The following is an 11,933-nucleotide window of genomic DNA, read 5'->3' as shown; positions in this document are numbered from 1 at the left end:
TAGCCCATGAAAAGTTATGTACAACAGGTATTTAATATCTATTGTGATTCCACAATCATTATATTTTCATTTTGGAAATAATAATAATAATAATGGTAATATATATTATTGGCTTTAAAATACCTCTTGCAATTATCTTAAAATCTATGGTGAAGTACATCTGCTACGATAAAGATGAAATTTTATCTAAATAATGTGGCACTAAAATTTTCCTTTATGCAACTAAATAAATATGGAAACATATGTAAGTATGGAAACATAAAAGTTGCATTTACTTAAGTTCAGTTCTACCACTGACTCGTTCCTTCACCAGCTGAATCAACTGCATTCTCTTTATTTACAGAGAAAGGCAAAGGCAGGTAAGAATGATGCTGGGAAAAGGAAGTACATACCTTACTTTCTCCCAGAGATAATGAATTTCCCAAGGCTTCTCAGCTGACTCTGCAAGTCTCAAGGCAGAATAATTCTAGGATTTAGAGGGAAGGTGTTAAGGTAGAGATGCTGTTTTGGAGAGTACTTCAAGGAGTTATATTTATTTATGTTGTATAAAAGAAGCAGTTCTTAATGCACAAGTGACACATACAAAAAGTGCTCTGTTATGGAAATAGCATGGCAATCACGAGTTCAAGTGAGCTAGTATAATTAGTATTTTAATAGTGTGGTTTTTCAAAGGAAGAATTTTCAAACCTGATACTTTCAAATGATTCCATTAAAATAAATGATAGATTATCTTAGAAAAATACAAATCTCTTTTAAAGTATTAGTGTTTTAATGTGGAAACTAAACTAATTCAAATAATAGGAAGGAAAAAATTCTAGCATTTAATCACAGTGTATAAGCCATCACACATATAGGCAAACTATAGAAAGAGTATGAAATATCTCCCCAGAACTGCATTTAGAAAATTATCAATGGTAATTCTTTTTACAAGGCAAAATTTGGAAGGAGGATCAGACAGTTTAGAATTATGATACATAAAGTGTATTTTTAGCCATGAAAATAGTATCTACTACAAGAAGCAATAAAAAATATTGTTGGACACAAAAATCCTCTGTCCTTACACTGGTAGATACCCAGGGGGCAATTTCTTGTTCATATATGCTAGAGCATAAATCAGTCCTCAGAAGTAGGACTTTTATGTGTTAGGAGACACTCCCATTGGAAATTCATGTACGTTTTAATATAAATGAGCATTTATAATTTAGAAAGCTTAAACACCCCACAACTGTTCCCTAACCACCATTTATGATAATGCCTTTGTTAGTCTGTCAAGCCAATATTTAGGATTTTTGCCTGTTATTGTGGAGGCCACTCTTGCAAGGATTATAACATATGACAAATATGGAAAGATAAGAGATTTTGGTATTTATGCTAAAGCTTATGTCAGCTTTCCTGCTTTTTGAAGCATAAGCCTCTTTTTGAATTGTATCCAAATAGCCAGACATCTTGTGTGAAAAATGTCTTACTGTGCAAAGGTCTGTGAGATGACCACGGAATTCAAAGGGTATTCTGTCTGTCCATAGGGAATTTTAGAAAGAAAGGAAGTCTCACTTCAGCTTACCATAGTAGTTTGAAATTAGTCTGTAGGGCTTTTCTAAATTTTACTGTCATCTTATTCAGAAAAAATGCTGCAGTCATGTTCTGCATTTTTAGCCTGACTAGCAAACTGAAGCTACTGAAAGGTGTTCTGCTACAGTGAGACAGTGGGCTACATCCCGAGCTTTCTGTCATGCACATCAGATCGGTATCCTGTTACCTCGACAATGCAAGGAATTTTAAGAAGCAGAAAAGTTAAGCAAATACCTTCACTATGCCGAGGACTAGAGTTTACTGGGCTATATTGAATCCTCCAGCAGTGTAAGATATGGATGCTATATGTGACCAATACTGACAACACTTTTGGAATATTGGATGTATTCTTTACTGTGGATGTATCTGAATATTATGTAATAACATTTGATAGTAAATTTCAGATCTGTTAGAAAGAAGATAAATTCATCATAAAAAAATTGATTCACTGATTTATTTTGCTTCTTTTTTCCATCCAGGAATTATCCATGTTTTGGCTACAATTTTCAAGAATTTATCATTATCTGTGATTATGTGATAGGATTTGTGAATTATTCTTGATCTGTAACTCATTCACTAGCAATTAGCAGGAAGAAATATACATTTTAATTCTTTGATCAAAGATGTGACTGGTCCCTATAAGGGTGAGAACAATGGCTAAATTTCAAGTAATGTTGAGAGAATCAGACCCCAGATGAGCTGTACAGCAGGACATAGAGCACAAGACATACATTTGACTCTGAAGTGACTGCACATGCACACAAATGCAGTTGGAAAGCCTGCAAGCTCTTTACAATACATACATAAAACTTCCTTTTTCAATATATTTTTGCTATTAAATAATTTCTAGAAATAAAAGAGGGGAAAAAGGAACAGAAAGAGATGAAGAAATGAAAAGATGAAAAGACAGGCAAAAAATATTATTCTGAAAAATAAAATTACTTTTGATTGTCCTAATACAGTTTATGAGCGAATAATTCACATGACCTTTTCTTTATGTCTGTTAAAACTCCTTGCTAATTACAAATTCATTGTTAAGATTTTTATGACAATGTTGTTCAACATTGAAAGCTTAATATATTTATGTTTCAGCTAATGACTTTGAATGCCAACAGTTGGTAGGAGCAGAGTCATGGGGATTTGATTGCTACCCTGACTTTTTAGAAGTGATTGGTGTCAATATTTACTGGGTAACTAACTTTGCTAATAGTGGGGCAATAGTTAGAAAGTTTTGTTTGAATTATTTACTGGTAAGATAAATGTAGAAGGAGTAATCAGAATCATATCCATAATGAATTAAATTTGTCTCAGCTAGACATGGCTTGGCATTCAGGTGCTTCTCAAAACCAAAAAAGGTTTTCTTCTGAGCATGGAGGATAAAAAAGGTCAGAGGTCAGAGGGGAAGGAAGAGCAGTAACACAACAATAATGAATCTCTGGTGATCTCAGAAAGAGTAACTGTTTCTGTAAACAACACCTCTCTCACAAAGAAGGGGCCTGAAAATACCTTATTTTGGTGACTGGTTTTTCCAGACACTTGTTATGCATCCAACCAGTTGTAAAAAGGTTGTTAATACAAGCATGAGCTCAGAGGATGGAAAAAGACAACAGAGTCCATTGCATGCTAAAAGCTTCCCATAGACTAAGCCATCATCAGCTTTCTCATTATTCTACAGAACTACTCACTGCTCCCAGTGACAGCCAGCACCCTCTTTGGCTTTCATCATCCTGATTCATGACATTTCATAACATAAGCAAACTTATATTTTTGTAGGTTTTGTAGCTCCTTTTGAGATCTGTGCAGTTTGACAAAACAGCAATTGCCTTTAGAGAGGAAAGCTTAAAACAACTGTGACCCATTTCTCCAACAAAATAAGCAGATACACGTTACATGACATCTCCTGAAAAATCACATAGGTAAGAAAATTTCATCAAATATATAGTTATTTCTCGATATATTCCCAAAATGTGTATAGAAAAAGTTTCTCAAATGTCTACATCATAATTCTTAAAACTTCTAAGGAAAATATGTCTTTATTTATTTTATTTCTCTGTGAATACTGCTAAACTTTATACAATGTTTAGAGTTCAGTAGGTACATTTTTGTCCATTTGAAATCAATTTCAGTCTGGTAGACTCAAATATTTTATATCAGTAAGGCAAGTTTGAAGTATATTCCTCTGCTTATTTGAAGCAATATGTTCTACTATTATAACCTCAGACTGGTATTTTAAAGTCCTATCTAAGTGATTGACAATGATATATTTTTGTCACCATATAATTGCATTCTGAAAAAAATATTGGCTTTTCCAACATAGGTTTTTTCTGTTTTGACTGAGAACTTCAGACAAGTCTCTATTTATGTGCATGTGCCTGTCTGCTGCCTGTCTGTGAAGGGAAATTACAAATCTTTTAGTATTCTGAAACTGTTTAGGATGCCATATGTTTCTTTGTCTGTATATTATTTTCGTTTCAGAAGAAGAAGCAATTGCAAATGTATCTGTAGATTCAAGCATCTAAAAATTTAGGCAGAGTTTTACTTTTATAATTCAAGGAAGAATTTCAATTAAGATCAATATTGTTCTTCAATTTTGTAAGTAAGGATGGGTCATAAAAAACACAGTTAAGTAAAGTTTAAGGAAAAATTTTCATTAACAGCAAATTGCCCAGAGGGATTGTACACGTGTATATTGAAACATTGTTTTACCAAAATTAAGCTCTTAGTTTAGGATAAGGATAAAAATCCTTTAAAACTTTATTTCAAATCAAAATGTATATGTGAATGCATAGCCTCTTTTTTTTTTTTTTTTTAATTGATGGTCTTCTTTTCAAGTGTTTTGAAGGAGGGAAAAGTAATCATGCAGCCATGTTTCTATTTGGCCATCAGAATTCAAAGTATTTTTCTTATAATTATTTTAATTAAGTATAATGAGCTACAATATGTTTATATCGATATGCAGCACGCTTTGTGAGACCTTTTCTATGGACCACATAGTTATTTTCAGTGGTCTCTCACATGAATGCCTTTTTCCATGGCTGAGTTTTTTGACTCTTTTGGGGAATCTAGTCATTTTGCAGATGTGAGGCTAATTGACTGAGTAGTCTTTAAGGACTTCAGTTAATTTTAGTTGTATAAATGTATGCATATTTATTAAAGCACTAATTGGAAAATATGAATTATTTGTATTATTTAGCCAATATTAAGCTGACAGCTAAATCACGAACCCTTCAGTGAATGCACAAACACTTCTCCCTCATCTTTTCTCTCAACGCCTTTTCTACTCTCAAGGTCACGACATTCTCCACATTTATCTCTTGCTGTGTTTATTCTGGTTCAGATGGCCACTCCACTGCACTTGTTCTGATTCTCTGAGCAGTGAGATAGCTGCCACTGTAATCAGTGTATTTTTTTTCCTCTGGTTATTGCCTGCAGCCTTGTTTATCACTTGTTCTGCTCTTCCCTATCTCTCCCAAATCCTCATCCCTTGTCCCCAACTCCTTCCTGAGCAGACTTGTACTCATTCCTGACAGGATACTCCCTTGAAAAAGGCAAGTTTCCATAATTTTAATTTCAGGGCTAAAACTGCGGCAACGAGAAAGCCATCAGAGTAGTAAAGAGCAAAAATTGTTATTCCTCCAGCATCCGTGAAAACCCTAAATACAGCGGCGCACGGCTTTCCCCCGGAGGCACTAGATGGCAGCGTGGATCACTGCTGCATTGCATCAGGAGCGGAACGTGCCGGGAATGAAACACAGCACGGCTTCCAGACAGCATTTCAACTGAGGAGGGCAGAGCTTCATTATGGATGCGCTTCATTTCCAATAACGCTGTTCTCAAAACTCTCGTTGTCTTTATGGAGAGGGACCAAGCCACAGCGCTGAATGTCAAGCGCATTCCCCCACTATCCGAGGCAGTCACATCCATAATCTACTTCACCTTAAAATGACAGGCACTCTTTTTCTTCCGTGACTTTTCATGAAAGGTTGTTCCATCCTGTCTCCCGTATTTAATGAATTTGTGTCTGAGAAATGCTCTTAAATGCAATTTTATTGCCCACTGAATGAAAATTCATGAAAATTGCCCCAAGAACAGGGAACAGTAAGATACAAAGATGAACATGGGTAATACATAAAAGTGAAATGATCTAAGGGTGAGTTAAAAGCCTGGTCAATTTATTTTCTTTAACATTTCGGTGTTCCTCTTCTTCTGAACAGACTATGAACAGGGGTTGAAGATAATCTCTTGCACCAAAACACTTGCTTTACTTTTCTTTTACTGTAAGGTATCTATCCCTGCTTGTGCTTATATTCAGAAATAAAAATCAATTTCCCCAAAGGAAGAATGTAGGAGGATGGGGCCGGTGATTCTGATTAGTTACCTAAAATCATATAATAAATTGAAATGTATAATTTTATTTAATCAAAAGTGCATCTCAGACAAAAGAAACATACAACAAAGTTGGAAGGCATGTCTGGAGGGCATCAGGGCACTTATTTGTTGAAAGCAAAACTAATTTTGTTATGAGATCAGTTTGCTCAGAGTCTTGTCAAGACAAGTTCTGAAAATATTCAGAAATTTTTATTCCACAGGCTCTTTGAGAACAAAAAGAATAAATTAGTAGAAACTGATGCACAGGAAGTTCCACCTAACCATGAGAAATAACATCGTCTCGCTGGAGAAGCCTCTCCAAAAAGAAAATTCAGAGCACTGTACCTCTCTTCCCTTGCAGAGTTAGAAAGGGGGCATATGTCTTTTATTTGTCTCTTTCTGTAAAAGAAATCTTGTTTCATAAAAAACAAACTTCTGCTAGATGAAAAACTTCAAAACAAATCTCTGCTTTTTGTTCATATTCATGTCACTCAGTTTTCATGTGAAAAACATCAGTCTCAAGACTTTTGCCAGTAAGGTCATCCTTTCTGTTCAATAAAGCTCTAATATGGCCACATTCCTTACCTTCTCTATTGCCTTCCTCTGACTTATGAACAGGTATATTAAAAATATCCCCAGTACAGAAGATTGTTACTTCTTTTTCAGCCTCCATAAACTAAAGTCAGATAAAAACTTCTAGTACAAAGTAGGTTAACCAGGAAGCAGGAAAAAACTGGAGAGGATCTACATTTGTTTGGAAAAAAAATTTAAAAAACAACTAGAATATCAGCAAATTGGGCAAAAAAAAAAAAACTGACAAAAAGATAAGTCTCTGCTATGTAAGTCAGAGAATGGGCTCTGTCCTTCTGTTTCCTACTGCATGATATTACAATGAACAAGGTGCAATATTAATGTTCAATGCAAGATAAACTACGTTTTTAGTGCTTGAAAATGTTTGGTTTTAGTTTCCCAATAGGGAGAGTGTTTTCTTCTTGATAAGTTCCAAAACTTTCTCCACGTATTCAGATGAAAGCTTATATCTTAAATTCAAATATCTCAGCTTCACAAAAATCTGAGCAATATGGGCCCACTGTATTCAGCAGAAATATTGCAATTGAATCAAAGCAGTCAATTGATAAAATAAATTTTCTAAAAAATCTTGTTTGGTACAAATCGTCATGATTTACAGACTCAACTACAGCCATTAAGTATAATGCAAAGGAAAAGTTTCTGTCCTGCAACTACTGAAATGTCAAATTAAACAGATCTATTCATTAAAACAATGAAATGATTGGAAATGTAATCTTTTTTAGGAATGATTTTGTTAGTGACAGTTTCTGACAATCTGCTTTATTGCTAGGGCATGCATAAAGTCTTCCAACATCTCCAATTAGCTAATCTCCAGTTTCAATTCCAAAACATACTTGTTTCATTTAAAGCACTTTCAAATATTGGTAACTAAGACATTATGGCAGGTATGGGAAGGAAAGCAAAGAATTTGCCAGAAACATATGGTTCAAGGTATTTGATATTTCTTCTCTAAAATATGCAAAGTATGGAGAAGAGTAAGCAATTAGTATAGTGACTCTCAGAAGGAATAGAAAGAATATTGACAGCTAATGGTTTAGTAAATAAGAATTGCATGTGTGTATATTTATTGAGAAAGAACACAATAATTTCAATTAATTGAGAGAGCTTAGTAAGTAGGATTAAGTTTCAAAGACAGGAATGTATGTTCCAAGCAGATAAAAATTCTGGAGTTAAAAATGTGACGAGTCCATAAAACATCCTCTAGATTTTTTTTTTTAAAGATACTCTAAGGTAGTGCTTAGGTGTAACTTTAGGGAATAAGGCAGGACTGTGACAACTGCTGAATATTACTACTGAGCTGAAAAAATAACAAGGAAACTGTTGAACAGCATCAGAATGTAAAAGAGGTCATGAATTCCTGAGGCCCTGCAAGAGTAACCTGAGCCTTGCAAGGCTTTGCAGAGCAAGAAGAAAACAGCAGATTGTGAAAGAGATGAAAAAGATTACAATGTGCGAGTTGCAAAGGCTCTCTGCTGGTCCTGAGTGTGCCCCCTGTGACCCAGGTCCTTTCAGAGCCCCGGAGAGTTTCCAGCCAAGGGAGGGCAGTGATTGCAGTGCAGGTGGGCACAGCTTCCAAACCATCTCCCTGACCACAGAAAATCTGTGAGTACTCACAGCTCATACTGAAGGCAAAATTCGGTAATGACATTCAATTTATTGGGTCAGTCCTCCGTCAGCCAAAATTTCCAGTGTGCTTATATGCGGTTAAGGCCTAGATTTTGCAGCTTTAGATATTTTGTTAGCAGTGTCTGAAATGAGAAAAAAAATCTATTTCTAGAAATTTTGGAGTTTCTGAAAGTAGCTGAAGTATTTTAAATCATTTAAACCATTCTTTAACACAAGTTCTTGTATGAAAAAGCTATCTGTTTTGCCTTCATTAAGCTTAGGCTTCATCAGAGCATGTTTCCAAGGTCATTTAATTCAAAACTTTAAAAACCCAAAGCCCAAAAATCTAAAATTCATAGATCTATTATACTGCATTCTAGAATGAATACTCTTAAAAACCCTTGTTTTCACTTGCAGCACCAGCAATGTCCAAAATTTAATTCATAGAGAAACTATTTCAACACCTGAGATTTCAAGGAAATCAAAATTTCAGTTTTTTGCTTCCTCTGATGCCCAGTAACATACATTTCATCAGAAGTATTGAACAGCAACAGCATGGCCTTGTGTACATAACATCCTATTTTGGACCACCAAATTATACAGACACTGAATGAGTACTGATTCAATTTCAAAAATAAGGAAATAAATAATCCATTTTCTTATTCAGCAGTACTTTTGGGTTCATCCACTAGCAATGAGTTTCATGTTCTAATAGTGTAAACTATTACTGTTATGTGAAAAATCCATGTATTCTGTTCAGTAGGATGACCTCTTGTGAAACAAGTGATAAGCAATAACTTTTTTTCCTTTGCTTACTCTGTGCCATTCTTAAGGCATAGCAGAGTAATCCATTTGACTGCTGAAAGCCATGACTTCATTGCAGGAAAAAATGGCAAGCAGTCTGCATGTGCTACAAAAGATACTCAGTTATTCATTGCAAATAGTAGAACCTACATCATATTAGGTCTCACAGCAATAGAATTGGAGGCAATTCACATCCTCATCCTTGACATCGGCTGGATTGTCACTCAAAGTAATTTTCCCAGCCAGAAACTTATCCATTGAGAACTGATTGTTTCATAATTCAATGTGCAGAGTCCTACCACAGAAAATACTATAGTAGCATTTCCTTGGATTCCTTTCAAGGTGTTTACCAAGATGGGTAAATACACTGCATTTGAAGATTGCTAGGTAAACAAGGAATAGTTTTCCATAAAATGTTTTAATTCATCTGTTTTATCAATGAGACTTTTAGCATTCTTTCTTATTTTGTTCCCTCACATTTATTTTTAAATGATTCAGGGGTTATTTATTTTTAAAACATCTCAAAACTCTGCCAATAAACAAAAATGCCAAGGAATGTAACAGATTTGTTTGGCTGCATTTACTGTCTCGGGAAAACAGAACTATAGTTAAGAGACCAGAAAGCAACAATTTCATGTAAACTGCAGTGCCTGATAACAGCTTTGAGATACTGAATAATCAGGCATGGTATGGGTAGCTGTAAAAATACAATGAAAGTAAGCATCATAGCTTCAGACATGCATAAATTATCCATCTGTGTGGAAGATTTTGGAGTAGATTTGTAATATCACTGACATATAAGGTAACTCTAAACAATATGAGCATGCAAGAGTATTTGAAATAATTGGTTTACAGTTATAATTTTTAGTTATGAAACATAATATGTACTTCCTTTATTTTTATGATAACCTCTAGAGTGAATCCCTCTTCCATTCTTAAGTATTATGGTTCTTCCATAAATAGTAATGGATAGTTTTCCATAAATAATATTATGGTTCTTCCAAACCTTGTTTAGATGTAAACCAAAACCATTATATTGTCTTCAAATCCATATTAAAACATTATTCTAAAAAATTATTTATTCTTTAAGCTTTCCTCAGTAAAATACTCTTCTAATGAGGAGTAAAAACAGACTTTAAAAAAAGTAATTTTTGTATGTTTAATTGGAATGTCTATTCTTTCTCAGGGTGAGAAGTTTTATACTTTGTCTCAATTATGTCTTAACCCTAAATAGTATGTATATGAAAATAATTGTGTTTCTTACATTTAGATGATATTAAAACTTAAAAACTATTTTTATTCATTTAAATGCATGAAAACCTGTCAAATTACCTGCTCTGTTTTGCTTATGGGTTAGTGCAGGGTTGGTTTAGTTTTTTGTGCAATTTCTTAGGAAAAATCCAGCAATGGATAAAGCTTTAGCAACTTTAACTTTGCCCACTGGAGGGAGTGCAGGGACACTTTTCCACACTGTGAGGTAATGCCTCGTGCTCTGGGGAAGTTTTTCTCCTGGCAAGTTGTACCTAAAGAAATAAACTCTAAAAGTATAAAAACACATGAACAGGTGAATAAAAAAATATATAATGAAGTTCTGGCCTTTCTAAATGCTAGACTTCCCAAAACAAATGAAGAGCCCAGGCCTATGCACATTTGTAGACATCATTTAAGTTTGTAATTTCATTTTCCTCAATTAATAATGCCAGATATTTGTCTAAGTAATTTTTTTAGTAGGAGGAAAAAAAAGGGGAAAGAAAATGAAAAGGAAAAAAAAAAAAAGAGCGAGAGAAAGACAAAAAAGAGAAAAAAAAAAGATAAAATGAAAGGCTCAAAGCCAAGATGGAAAAAGACCTGATACTTTGGAGATCTTATTCTATATGTAACAGAATGTGTAGGTCATTGCTAATATGAAATCAAAATATTTATGAGGGGAAGTGTGTTCTTCTGTGTATATATATCAAATTGTCCATGTTTTACTATAAACAGACATGTTCTTTGGCATACAATACATTTGTAAATCGAAAAAAAAATGGAACTTCTCAACACGTTATTTTTCTATCCCCTAATTCTTACAGTCCTCTCTTATAGTCTTAATTGGGTTTCATTTTCTTTTCTACTCTGCTTATGAAATGTTTCCTTCAGTTCAATGGAGTTTTGCATGAGTATGTCTCAGAGGAACTTTTCTCATTGTGCCGTGTATAGTTCTGAAAATAAATTTAGAGTATAAATCATAATGATAAATATGGATATTGAGAATAGATTGACTGAACCTAAAAGAAACACAAAGTAGAAACTTCTGTAATGCTCACGAAAATTATGACTTACCATGCACAAACAGGCCAAAAGACGTTTTAGTCCACAAATTATTGAATAAGGGTATATTTCTGTAGATCCACAAAAGACAAAATATTCAGGGTAGGAGATATTTAAATTAATATATTTAATACAGAGCCATCTGTTACCTTTTTTCATGGTGCTTTTTAATGAACAGTTTGATGCAGTTCAACTGAGTTTTGCAAGAATACATCTTAGAGAAATATAATTAGTTATGTAATGCCATCAGTTAGAACTGGGCTCCTCATGAAGTAAACTCTTAGCATGATACTTGTATATTACATTTTTTAGTTGTAAAATATGAGGCCCAGAATGCTGTTTTTCAGTGTCTGAAATCTTTATTATATTGGTGACTGTCAGACAGAGCACCACGAGCTGCGTTTCCAAATCCCCATCCAAGGCTTAAACTTTTAAAATGACCTTACATTCTAATTGCTATGTCAGTGTTGGAATGAGCTGGCAGCGAGATTTTTCTAATTTGGGCCAGACAAACTGCAGTATATATTTAGTCTGACTTCTCTGAATCTTAGATAAGGTACCTTTACACTAAATGATGTTACACTGCGTATTTCAATGTAATACAATAGTTTTCATTAAAAGAATTTTTCTTTAATGTTTTTGATAGAAATGCCTTAAATGTCCAATTTAGTTCCACCTAATCAGAT

At 34.1% G+C, this 11,933-nt stretch overlaps 1 long non-coding RNA gene across 1 annotated transcript; it reads left to right on the top strand.

The window, feature by feature from the left end:
• The first annotated feature begins 363 nt into the window (after positions 1-363).
• On the top strand, positions 364-7,476 carry LOC148223338 (uncharacterized). The gene is made up of 3 exons (XR_015804537.1): positions 364-447; positions 3,343-3,485; positions 5,209-7,476. It is a non-coding gene; the product is annotated as an uncharacterized LOC148223338 (long non-coding RNA).
• The last annotated feature ends 4,457 nt before the right edge of the window (positions 7,477-11,933 follow it).

This window comes from Sturnus vulgaris, chromosome 6 (genome assembly GCF_052056855.1).
Source record: "Sturnus vulgaris isolate bStuVul1 chromosome 6, bStuVul1.hap1, whole genome shotgun sequence".
Classification (NCBI taxonomy): Eukaryota; Metazoa; Chordata; class Aves; order Passeriformes; family Sturnidae; genus Sturnus; species Sturnus vulgaris.
This window is presented reverse-complemented; position numbering and strand designations above follow the sequence as displayed.